This window comes from Pongo abelii, chromosome 1 (assembly GCF_028885655.2).
Source record: "Pongo abelii isolate AG06213 chromosome 1, NHGRI_mPonAbe1-v2.0_pri, whole genome shotgun sequence".
In the NCBI taxonomy this organism is placed as follows: Eukaryota; Metazoa; Chordata; class Mammalia; order Primates; family Hominidae; genus Pongo; species Pongo abelii.
The window spans coordinates 224,937,128-224,948,445 of record NC_071985.2 but is presented as its reverse complement, the minus strand read 5'-3'; the positions used below and the strand labels follow the sequence as shown (position 1 = coordinate 224,948,445).

At 52.2% G+C, this 11,318-nt stretch overlaps 1 protein-coding gene across 1 annotated transcript in view; it reads left to right on the top strand.

Moving 5' to 3' along the window:
* Nucleotides 1–3,713: 3,713 nt before the first annotated feature.
* The window catches only part of SPSB1 (splA/ryanodine receptor domain and SOCS box containing 1), a 78,029-nt gene continuing 70,424 nt past the window's right edge, over nucleotides 3,714–11,318 (top strand). Inside the window, exon 1 of the mRNA XM_024235867.3 lies at nucleotides 3,714–3,894. The gene's annotated coding sequence lies outside the window, so the exon portion shown is untranslated. The remainder of the gene's footprint in view (nucleotides 3,895–11,318) is intronic.

The following is an 11,318-nucleotide window of genomic DNA, read 5'->3' as shown; positions in this document are numbered from 1 at the left end:
TTGCCAGCAGGCGTCGCTGTCTGACAATATGTGATCCAGTGTGAGCACTACAGTAGTACAATATGTGATCTGGTGTGAGCACTACAGTAGTTTATGACCAAATGATCTACAAAATGAATCAATGTACTAAATTAGGAAATATTATGAGATCAAAATTCTGTAAGAAGTCAGCTGTGATGGCTCATGCCTATAATCCCAGTACTTCAGGAAGCCAAGGCAGGAAGATCACTTGAGCCCAGAAGTTCAAGACCAGCCTGGGCAACATGGTAAGACCCTGCCTCTATTTTTTTTTTAAATTAACATATAAAGCACTCTACTTCTGTTTTGCATCATGAGATAAGTACACGTCTTATGCTAAGGATGCATAATAGATGTAAATTTTATTAATATGCTTCAGTGTTCTTTATGTTCTGGTGGATCTTGCTACAATTATGTGTTGTGGATCCCAGGCTTTTCTTTAAAAAAAAAAATCTATTATCTTGAAAATTCTCAAAATCCTTGATTTCATTCTAGCACAATTAATTGTGCTCAATTAATGTTTGTTGAATGATTGCACCACCTCCCCAATTTCTGGGGAAATATGTAGAGCAGTTCTACTGATGAGAACGGGAAATCTCAGAAAGGTTAAGTAACTTGCTCAAGGTCACACAGCTGATGAATGGCAGAGCTGGGGGTTGCATTGGGTTTGTCTATTACCAAATCCGTTGTCCATTCGCTCTAATCAGCAAAAGGGACTCAGAGAAGATGGCAGCCCTTAACACTTGTGAGGGCAACAGGATTCTGCACTAAGAGCTCAAGGCTCAGAACCATCATCAGAAAAAGCAGCTGATGCTAATTCACCATCTAACAGTTTCTCTTCACCATTTCCCAGAGACAGATTAAAGACATGAGCAAATTGTGCTGATGCAAGTGATAAAATGTGTGTGGGGGTGGGGTGGAGTTGGGGAGGGGGTTGGGGGTGACACCACTGGGAGCCCAGAGCCACCTCCCTCCCGACTCACCCCCAGTACACAGATCCTTGTATAAGTCCTGAGTCACCCTTCAATTTTTTGGATAGTATCTATCAGCTTATGTCACAATGTTGCAAGATTATGTATCTTTTTTTAACAAACAATAGTATCAGCATGCTAGGGTGATTCTGGGCCCTTCTGACACATAAACTGGCCTCCAGGATTGCTCAACATTACCCCATGCTGCAGCAGTCACTGCCGGCTGACCAGCTTTCCATCATCCGGCCAACCTGCCCAGCGTCCTGGAGGAGAGGAGGCCCACTCCCCAGGGGTTCTTCTGGGAAATTTAGGTCAGCAGGATCTAATTATTCAACTGGATCAAGAGCTGAGATTTCCAGATTAACGCCAAAGGGGGGTGGGGTGGGGGCGCTGAAGACTTTTCATCAGGAACTGTCTTTCAGGGCCTTAAACATCAAAGCTGGATCTCTAGCTCCAAAGTGCCCCAGTCTGCCCTGGAAGCTTCCCGGATGGTAAGAGGTGAGGCTTGGAGGAGCTCCTCTTAGGAAAGCTGACAACACCATGGCCCCAGGCCACGTGGCCATAGCACCCATGAGATGACAGTGTCTGGTAGGTGCCACACACACAGTGAATAACCCACCAAACAGGGCTACTCTCCCAAGGAGGAACGAACCCATCAGAGGCAGCTGTGATTTTCAGCAATGACTGACGTGGGTTGCACCCCATGGGCCTGTCCCAGAGGCTCTCACCAGTCTCCCAAGTAAACAACAGTTTTCAAACTGCAGAGTGGCTGGAGGGGGTCATATGCTCTTTTAAAATTATTATTACATTTTTTTTCTTTTGAGATGGAGTCTGGCTCTGTTGGCCAGGCTGGAGGGCAGTGGTGCGATGTCGGCTCACTGCAACCTCCGCCTCCTGGGTTCAAGAGATTCTCCTGCCTCAGCCTCCCAAGTAGCTGGGATCATAGGCATGTACCACCACACTCAGCTAATTTTTGCATTTTCAGTAGAGATGGAGTGTTGCCATGTTGGCCAGGCTGGTCCTGAACTTTTTTTTTTTTTTTTTGGTGAACAGAGTCTCGCTCTGTGGCCCAGGCTGGACTGCAGTGGCGCAATCTCGGCTCACTGCAATCTCCGCCTCCCGGGTTCACGCCATTCTCCTGCCTCAGCCTCCCAAGTAGCTGGGACTTACAGGCGCCCGCCACTACGCCTGGCTAAATTTTTATATTTGTAGTAGAGACGGGGTTTCATCGTGTTAGCCAGGATGGTCTCCATCTCTTGACCTCGTGATCCGCCCGCCTCGAACTCCCCAAGTGCTGGGATTACAGGCATGAGTCACCGTGCCCAGCCTGGTCCTGAACTTCTGACCTCAGGTGATCCACCTGCCTCGGCCTCCCAAAGCGCTCGGATTACAGGTGTGAGCCATCATGCCCGGCCAATTATTATTATTATTATTTAATTTTTTTGCAGAGTCTGTGTCTTGCTCTGTTGCCCGGACTGGTCTTGAACTCCTAGGCTTAAGTGATCTGCCTGCCTCAGCCACCCAAAGTGTGGGGATTAAGGGCGTGAGAGCCACCACCTCCAGCCTCAAGTGATCTTTTAAATGGGAAGCACCCCTAAGCTGCTGGCCATGGCTGTCCACCTGACTAGTCTGGGTTCAACATTCCTAAACCGCTGGCACCTGGAAAGTTAGAATGCCCACTCAGGCCCGCCCAGCCCAGGGCAGTTGGTTGAGTCTCCGTAATCCTATTCTGAGTTCAAACAAAGCTAAACTAAACCGATTTTCAGCACCTAAGATGGGAGACATCAAACTTTGTAATCTCACAGTTTAGTTGGTTTCCAAGTTCTGGACAGCTGGCCTCGGGCCAGTCACTGTTTCCTCGCCTTTACAGCAGTGTGTCATTAGTCCCACCCTCACTGTACCGGGTTATGGTAAAGACACAGTAACTACGGAAGCCCAGCTATTTGTTTCGGCTCCCCACAGTAAAGGTTAACTCCTCACCGTTTTCAATGGACACTACACAGCGAGGGGTGGGGAATGCCAGGAGATTTTGCTCTCAAAACAGCAATGTCTTTAAAATCTTCCCAGTCCCAAGTGACTGCTCTGTTCGGGGAAGGGGGAGGAAAATTCCTTGAACGAGCTAGAGCCACAGGACAAGTCCCCAGAGGCTGGGACCTGTTCAGGGAGCGGCCCTGCGGATGCCAGGTGCCCGCGCCCTCAAGGTCTCGAGGTCCGAGGCCCCCGTCCCGGTGGGCACCGAAACGTGAGCGGCCGAAACAGCGCTGCAGGAGGCTCCCTGGACCCCCGGCGGCCGCCCACTCGTCCCCGCTGGGCACTTCAGAGGAGGCCGGCGAGGCCTTGCTCGGGGTTCCTGGGACAACCCCACTCTCCGCGAAGATTTCTCCTTCTCGTAAGACCCCCGCCCCCACTCCAGCCTCCCACGGCTGCAACCCAGGCCCTGCGCCACGCGTTTCCCAAAGACGCCTCCGGAGGGACCGGAGCTTCGGGCCGGCAACACCAGGGCGGTGGCTCGGGAAAGGGCTGCGGACTAAAGGGGCGGAGGGGGCGGCCGAACCAGCGCCGGGCTGACGCGCCCAGCGCCCCGCGCCCTGCGCCCCCGGCCTTCCCTGTGCTGAGTGGTCCGTGCGCCCGAGGCCGGGGGCGGGGCGGGGCGGGGCGGGGCAGGGACGGCCCCGCCCACCGGCGCTTTTCTCTTTTTTTGACTTTAAAGCCGTCGGTTGCTTTTTCTCCTCCGCACAGAAGTCGCGCTCGGGCAGCCTGCGCGCACTCAGCAGGAACCAGGCTCCAGGCGCCGGCGCCGGGGCCGCGGGGAGGAGGCGACTTCGCTCCCTGCGGCGGGCGCGGCCCGGGCGCCCGAGCCTCCTCGGCCTTGGAGAGCAGGGGCGGCGGCGGCACCCCGGGCGCGGTAGGCGGCGCGGGGCACCTGGGACCCGATGGGTGGGCGTCCGGCCCGGGAGGGGAAGGCGCGGGGGGCCGGGCGGGGGCGGACGCGGGGATCGCGCCGCTGGGGGACCGAGTGGGTGGCGCGGGGCCGGGCACGGGGGAGCGGGTGGAGTACGGGATGGGGACTCGGGGCGCGGCCCCTCCCGCGGTGGCTCCGGGGGCGCCTCCCTCGCCGCGGCTCCAGGGAGAGGGGCCCCGGCCCGCCCCGCGCTGCCGCCGCTGCAGGGCAGGGGGTCCCGGGGCGAGGCGCGGCGGGGGTCTCGGGGCGCGGGGACCGTCGCAACGAGTTGCTGTCCCGAGGAGGGGCTGGGGCGCTTCGGGGCCGCCGACCCGTCCCCCCGTTAGCCCGGGGAAAGCGGGACCCCGCTCGGCTGAGTTAGTTTCGCTTTTCCCGCCAGTCCGAGTCGGGATTGGCGGCGCGGCCCGGTCCCCCGTCGGGGCGCCCCCACCCTCCCGCAGCGCCTCCCCCAGGGAGCCTGCCGGGGACACCCGAGCGCCGCCCTCCCCGCCGCCCCGGAGCCGCCGCGGCTTCTCCCAGCAGCGGAGGGAGAGCCGGAGGGTTGTCAGGAAATCGATTAAATCAGAAAAACAAGGGCGGCCTGGGCCCGCGGGAGGAACCGCGGATGGGTCACCGTCCCCGGGCGTGTACTGGGCTCGGTGGCGTCCAGGTTCCGGTGAGGGCGGGACGGGACGGCCCCGAGGGGAGGGTGCGGGTCTGCAGGAAGAGCCGGTGTCTCTGAGAGTGCATCTGCGTGTGTGTTTGTGCGTGTCCTTGTGAATATGTACCTGCGTATGAGTGTGTGTGTGTGTGTGTCTCTAAGTGCATCTGTGTATGTGTCTCTGAGTGTGTGTGTGAGTGAGTCTGTGTGTCTGTCAATGTGTGCCTGTCTGAGACTCTAAGTGACTGTGTGTGTATGTCTCTGAGTGAGTCTTTGTGTATTTGTGTGTGCCTCTCTGTGTATGTCTGTGTGTGTCTTTGTGAGTGTGTGTCTGTGTGTGAGTGTGTATATGTCTTTGGGTGTATGTCTGCACGTTTGTGTCTCTGAGTGTCTGTCTCTGCAAATGTGTGTCTCTGTGTCTTTGTGTGTGTCGCTGTGTCTTTGTGTCTTTGTGTGTCCACATGTGTGTCTGAGTGTCTCTGTGTCTGTGTCTCTGAGTGTGTCTGTGTATGTTTGAGTGTCTGAGTGTGTGTCTCCAAGTGTGTGTCTGTGTGTCTTTGTGTGTGTGTGTTTCTCTGTGAGTGTGTGTGGGGACCATCCAGGGGGCCCTCTGGTTCCTAGGTACTGCTCCTCATGGTGATTTCTTTGCTTGGTCTGGATAGCCGGGCGTGCTGGGCCGCAGACACCCCACTAGGCAAGCCCTGCTGGTGCCCCCGAGGAGAGCGCAGGCTCTTCCTCTCTCCATTTCTCTGAAAATGAACTACACGGTTTGGGGGTGAGTTGGCAGGGGCTGCTTCCTGAGTGAGTAATATTTAATTAAACACTCCAGTCTGTAGCATCAGAAACTGGTCATGAGTTGAGTTTTAACAGGTGTTCATGGTAAAAGCGCCATCCCTGGTGACTAAGGTTTGGTGTCCTTGGAAGAATTTTCTCGTTGGGGGGGCTGGGCCCACAACTTCATTTCTCACTGTGGGGTGTGAGGAGAACAGCAAGCAAGGAAGGGGATGGGGGCCTCTCCCTTCTGCCCTGTCCCCCTCCTCAGACCCCCTCCCAGTGGTGGAAAGCCCTGGGCTAAGCATGAGCGGCACAGGTGGTCTCTCCCCAGTGAGGAATTTTGGAGTCAGGGAAGCCCTGTCTTACTGTCTAGGCCAGCCTGTCCTAGAGAGGCCCAGAGAGGGTGGTTCACTTACCCAGACTGCACAGCCAGGGCTGTGGACCAAGACTCCCCAGTCCTGAAACTGTTGCTGTTGGTTACTGTCCCCAGCACTGAGGTCATGGGCCAGGCACTTCATGTCTCCCCAGCTGTGAAGTGATGGGCGGGATTAGATCATTTAAAGCACTCCTGCTCTCTTACAGCTGCTTTTCTTCTGCAGGGAGCACTTTACCCAGTAGATGGAGTGTGTGTGTGTGAGTGTGTGTGTGTGTGTGTGTGTTTGCGGTTGGGGAGGTGTGGAGTGGACTAAGGCAATCACTTTACAAGTCTTCCTTTTCCAGTCTGGCTACCACCCTAGCAGCAGAGAAAACAAAAGAAGTAGCACATTGGCCCCAGTGGCTCAGACAGCCCCGAGCACAGAGCAGGGCCGGTGCCATGCCGGCTTCAGAGAGGCCAGGCCCTGGGAAGAATCAGTGGGTTTCAGGGCTCTTAGGAAGGAGTGGTCCTGCTTGGGGCCCTGGTGATGTCACTTTGGAGCTGGGTGAGGCCGTTTCTTGGGCTGCTCTAGTAAGGCTGGATCCGCCCTTCAGTGGGTTCCTCTGGGCTGCTGCAAAAAACTCACCCCCTTGGAATCATCACAGATGTTTGATTTCTTCACCAGAGCTGGGGAATGGGGTGGGGGCCGAGCTCGTGGAAGCCAGCGCTGCCCTCCCACCCCCATGGTATGTGCCGTGCTCCCTTCCTGCACCCGCCCCTCCTCCTGGGTGGATGGAAACTTGCCTGCAGACGCATTGTCAAATTTAGCGAAACCTCTGATTCTTATGGTATTCATGAGTTCGTCTGGGCATTTTGTATCAATTCTTCTCAAGAAATAGGTTGTGGCTGGTGTGCATGCTTCAGTGTATCTTTTTGTTCTGAAAAATTTTATCGCAGGAAAGCACAAGGTCAGGTACAGGTGTGCCTCAGTCTGCCCAGGGGTGTGTTATCCTCTCCCCAACCCTCAACACTAGATCAATGAAATCCAGACTCTAAGGGACTTTGATTTTGGACTTTGAGTGCTCTCCCCTCCCCCAGTTATCTGATAACATCTCCCCCCAGTCTAAAGTTCCACTGGCAGCCAGGTGCCAGGCTCTGTGCTACAGAGTGCTTAATGGGCGTGACTTTGTTTGAATCCTAAGCATAATAATAGCGGGTTTCATGGTTTCACGGTGCATGCGCATACCGGCTCTGATCTGAGTCCTTGACGCATTGACTCATGGGCTTCCTGAGGACCCTGGGAGGTGGGTTTTGCCTCCATGTCCCTTCTCCTGAGGATTGCAGGTAACTTGGCTAAGGTCTCACGGCAAGGGAATGGTGGAGCCAAAACTCGAATCCAGATTTGGCACCCAAGCCCTTCACCAGTAAGTTTGTCACCTCCACCACCCTAGCCTTTTCTTCAAGAAGCATGGGCTCATTTTTTTAATGAAATTTTTTGTTATTATGGAAAACGTCAAACATACCAAAGTTAGAAGCAGAGTATAATGAGCCGTCAGCTTTCCTCACCTCGCACGCGCACACATACACATACTCACATATGCACATACATACTTATGCTCACAGAAGACGTGTACACACATATACAAACGTATGCATGCACACATACATATGCACACACATATCTGCACACATACACACACATGTTGGATTATTTTGAAGCAAATACAAGATGTCAGGTCATCTGTAGCTTCTTCCTAAGAAGCATTTAAAGGAAGCATCACGTCTCAAAGAGGTTGACTGTTACTCTATGCGGGGCAAGAGTCGGGAGTTGTACATCCTTTCTGACTTGGGCTTGAGGCTCCTTCCTTGCTTGGACAAAGGGAGGATGGCAAAATCCAACAGCACATTGGGGGATCTGTCCTGCTGCCAACCCCCTGAAACCTTTGGGAAGCTGCCTGTTTGCTTTGTGTTTTAAAAGTTCTGTTCATTGCCCAACATTAAAAATAAATGAGTCCAGTGGTCATGAGACAGACCACATCAACAACAGGCTTAGGCTTTTGGGGCCTTTCTTGGAGATGGGGAAGAGAATCCGCCAAGGCACAGCCCAGCCTTGCCTGCCATTGAGGTCCAGACCTTGTGCAATGCAGGCATGGGATTTGTGGCAGGGCTGGGTGTCAGGAGATGTGACCATGAGAATGGCTTGTCAACAAGCTCTGGATCTGACCTGAAGCTTGGCCTGACCCTCTTGAATTTACTGCGTAGGCGATGGGTGGAGGAATCCAAGAGCCTCTGCCACCCTTGGGCGTCTCTTGGAAAACTAGGGAGGCATTGGGTGATTTGAGCACAAGATGAAGAAAGTATTAGGATGCAAACTCCACACTTGAGAAATGACTGCTGAGTAGGAATATAGGATTCCAGGGTTGGAAAAACCTACCCGTGACAAGGGCTTGACAGGTGCCCCAGTTGTGAACACACCTTGCCAGACAGTCTGAGTGTGGCCGATCTGGTCACACCCTTTCCAAGGTCAGAGTGAGGAGCTGCACTCCACGCCAAGAGAACCACTTGAGTTTTCTAATTTATACAAGCAGACACCAAGGGAGCATGTGTGGGAGTGGATATTAGGATGTGGAACGAACATGAAGTTAGATCCGGCCAAATTTATGGATATGGACCCACTAAGCAGAGATTCTGCACTTAATGTTGTAGTTCACGGGGTTAAGAAGAGATCTCTTTGGTTGGTTGACTGGAACATGGATCAAAGGATGACCCACTGTGAGTGAGTTGTAGTTTCTGGGTCTCCTTTGGTTTAATATAGAATTAGGGATTCATAGGCTTAGGTTTCATGTAGAGTTAGGGATTCAAAGGCTTAGGGACATTGGAATGCTGGAGTGGATTTGTCTCTTAAAAGCTACTCACCCACTCTGGGAAGATTCAGAAGACAGATCTTTCACCAGTACGTTGAGAAATAGATTTGTGAGGGGGCCCCAGCATCCCTGAAGAGCTCCGTGATCCAGCCCTTACAGTGGGAGCCGCAGTCACTCAAATGGAAAACTTAAATGCAATGGGAGTAATTGCATTTGGAGTGCAGGGGCCAAGTGGCAGTACTCAGCCATCCAAGGCAAGGTGAGTGTGGTTACCTAATGGACAGCAGAGGCAAAGCTGCCGTCAGAATAGTCTGACTTGTGTGGATCTATGGCATTGGATAGTTAGTCGTGGTGTTCCTAGAAGTGAAATAGACAGGAAACCTGTGAAATTCTTACTTGATCTTATAAGTTACTTGATTCTTTTAAGTTTTCTGTATAAGCAGAAACTTACAGGTCAAATGAAAAAAAGTCTAACTTGAATAATTAAAACAGAAAAATAATTAAAACAGAAAATCACAGCCCTCAATCAACTTCCCAGACTTAAGCCAGTTTATACAACTAAGCCCCCATGAATGAATGAATGAATGAGTGAATGAATAAATGAATGAATGAATGAGTGAATGAATGAATGAATGAATTGGAGGCTGGGTCCCTTTGAAGAAGGACCTCGGTACACTAGAGAAAGTTTATGCTATTAATTTTTCTCCTAGCCTTCCCCAAAGGGACCTATGGCCTTTTTCCAGGGTGAATATGCATTGAGGAAAGGGAAACAGTTAGACTGTTCAGGGATAACTGGATACTGAACTGATACTGATTCCAGGAAACCAAAAATATCACTCACTGTGGCCCACTAGTCAGAGAAGGGGCTTATGGAGGTCAGGTGATCAACGGAGTTTTAGCTTAGGTTTGACTCCTGGTGGCTCCCGTGGATCCCTGAACCCATCCTGGGGTTATTTCCTGGTTCCAGGTTCGAAATTGACATACTTAGCACCTAGCAGAATCCCCACACTGGTTCCCTACCTTGTTCGGTGAGGGCTGTTATGGTGGGAAAGGCCAAGTGGAAACTATTAGCATTGCCTCTGCCTAGGAAAATAGTACATCAAAAGCAACATTGCATCCCTGGGGTGGGGCTGCAGAGATTAGCACCACCATCAGGGACTTGGAGGAGGCAGGGGTGGTCACCCCCACCACATCCCCATTCAACTCTCCGATTTGGCCTGTGCAGAAGACAGATGGACTTTGGAAACTGATAGTGGATTATTGTAAACTTAACCAAGTGGTGACTCCAAAATTCACACATCTCTGGTCCCTGCTACTGCATGCAGCTGTTGATCTGACGAATGCCTTTCTCTTTATGCCTGTCCATAAGGCCCAGCAGAAGCAGTTTGCTTCTAGCTGGTAAGGCCAGCAATGCCCCTTGGCAGTCTTTGCTGATGGGTATATCAGCTCTCCAGCCCTATGTCACGGTTTAGTTCACAGTCATCTTGATCACCTTTCCCTTCCACAGATATCATGCTGGGGCTGGGCACAGTGGCTCACTCCTGTCATCCTAGCACTTCAGGAGGCCGAGGCAGGAGGATCGCTTGAGCTCAGGAGTTTGAGACCAGCCTGGGCAACATAGTGAGACATCATCTCTACAATTTTTTAATTTTTTTAATTTTTTTTTTTAGGCAGAGTCTCACTGATCTTGGTTCACTGCATCCTCTGCCTCCTGAACTTAAGTGATTCTCGTGCTTCAGCCTCCTGAGTAGCTGGGCTACAAGTGCGCACCACCACGCCCAGCCAATATATTTTTTTTTTTTTGGTAGAGATGGGGTTTCACTATCATCATCTCTACGAAAACCTTTTTAAAAAATTAACCAGACATGATGGTGCATGCCTGTGGTCCCAGCTGCTTGGGTGGCTGAGATGGGAGGATCGCTTGAGCCTAGGAGGTCAAGACTTGCAGTGAGCAGTGATTGTGCTACTTTACTCCAACCTGGGCAACAGAGCGAGACCCTGTCTCAAAAAAAAAAAGATATCATGCTGGTCCATTACATTGATGTCGTTATGCATGATTGAACCTAGTGAGCAAGAAGTCGCAACCACTCTGGCCTTATTGGTAGGACATTTACATGTCAAGCGATGGGAAATAAATTCTACTGAAATTTGGGGGCCTTCTCCCTTAGTGAAATTTCTCGGGGTCCAGTAGTGTCAGGCCTGCGAAGGTATCCCCCTCTAAGGTGAAGAATAAGTTGTTACAGCTTTCCTCCTGCAACCAAGAAAGAGGCACGATGCCTAGATGTGGATTTTGGAGGCAACACATTCCTCATTTGGGTGTGTTACTCCAGCCCATTTGCTAAGTCACCCTAACGCTTCTAGTTTTGAGTGGGGCCCGTAACAGAAGACTGCAACAGGTCCAGGCTGCTGTGCAACCTGCTTTGCCACTTGGGCCACTAGCAGATCCAGTGGTGGTTGAGGTCAGCGGCAGACAGGGAGGCTGCTCAAAGCCTTTGGCAGGCCCCTGTAGATGAATCGCAGTACAGGCCTTGGGATTTTGGAGCAAGGCCCTGCCATCATCCACAAATAACTTCATTCCTTTTGAGAGACAGCTCTTGGCCTAATACTGGGCCCTAGTAGAAACCTAACGTTTGACCATCAGCCATGAAGTTGCCATGTGACCTGAGCTGCCCGTCATGAAATGAGTGTTATCTATGATCTGACCCACCAAACCATACATTGGGCATGTATGGCA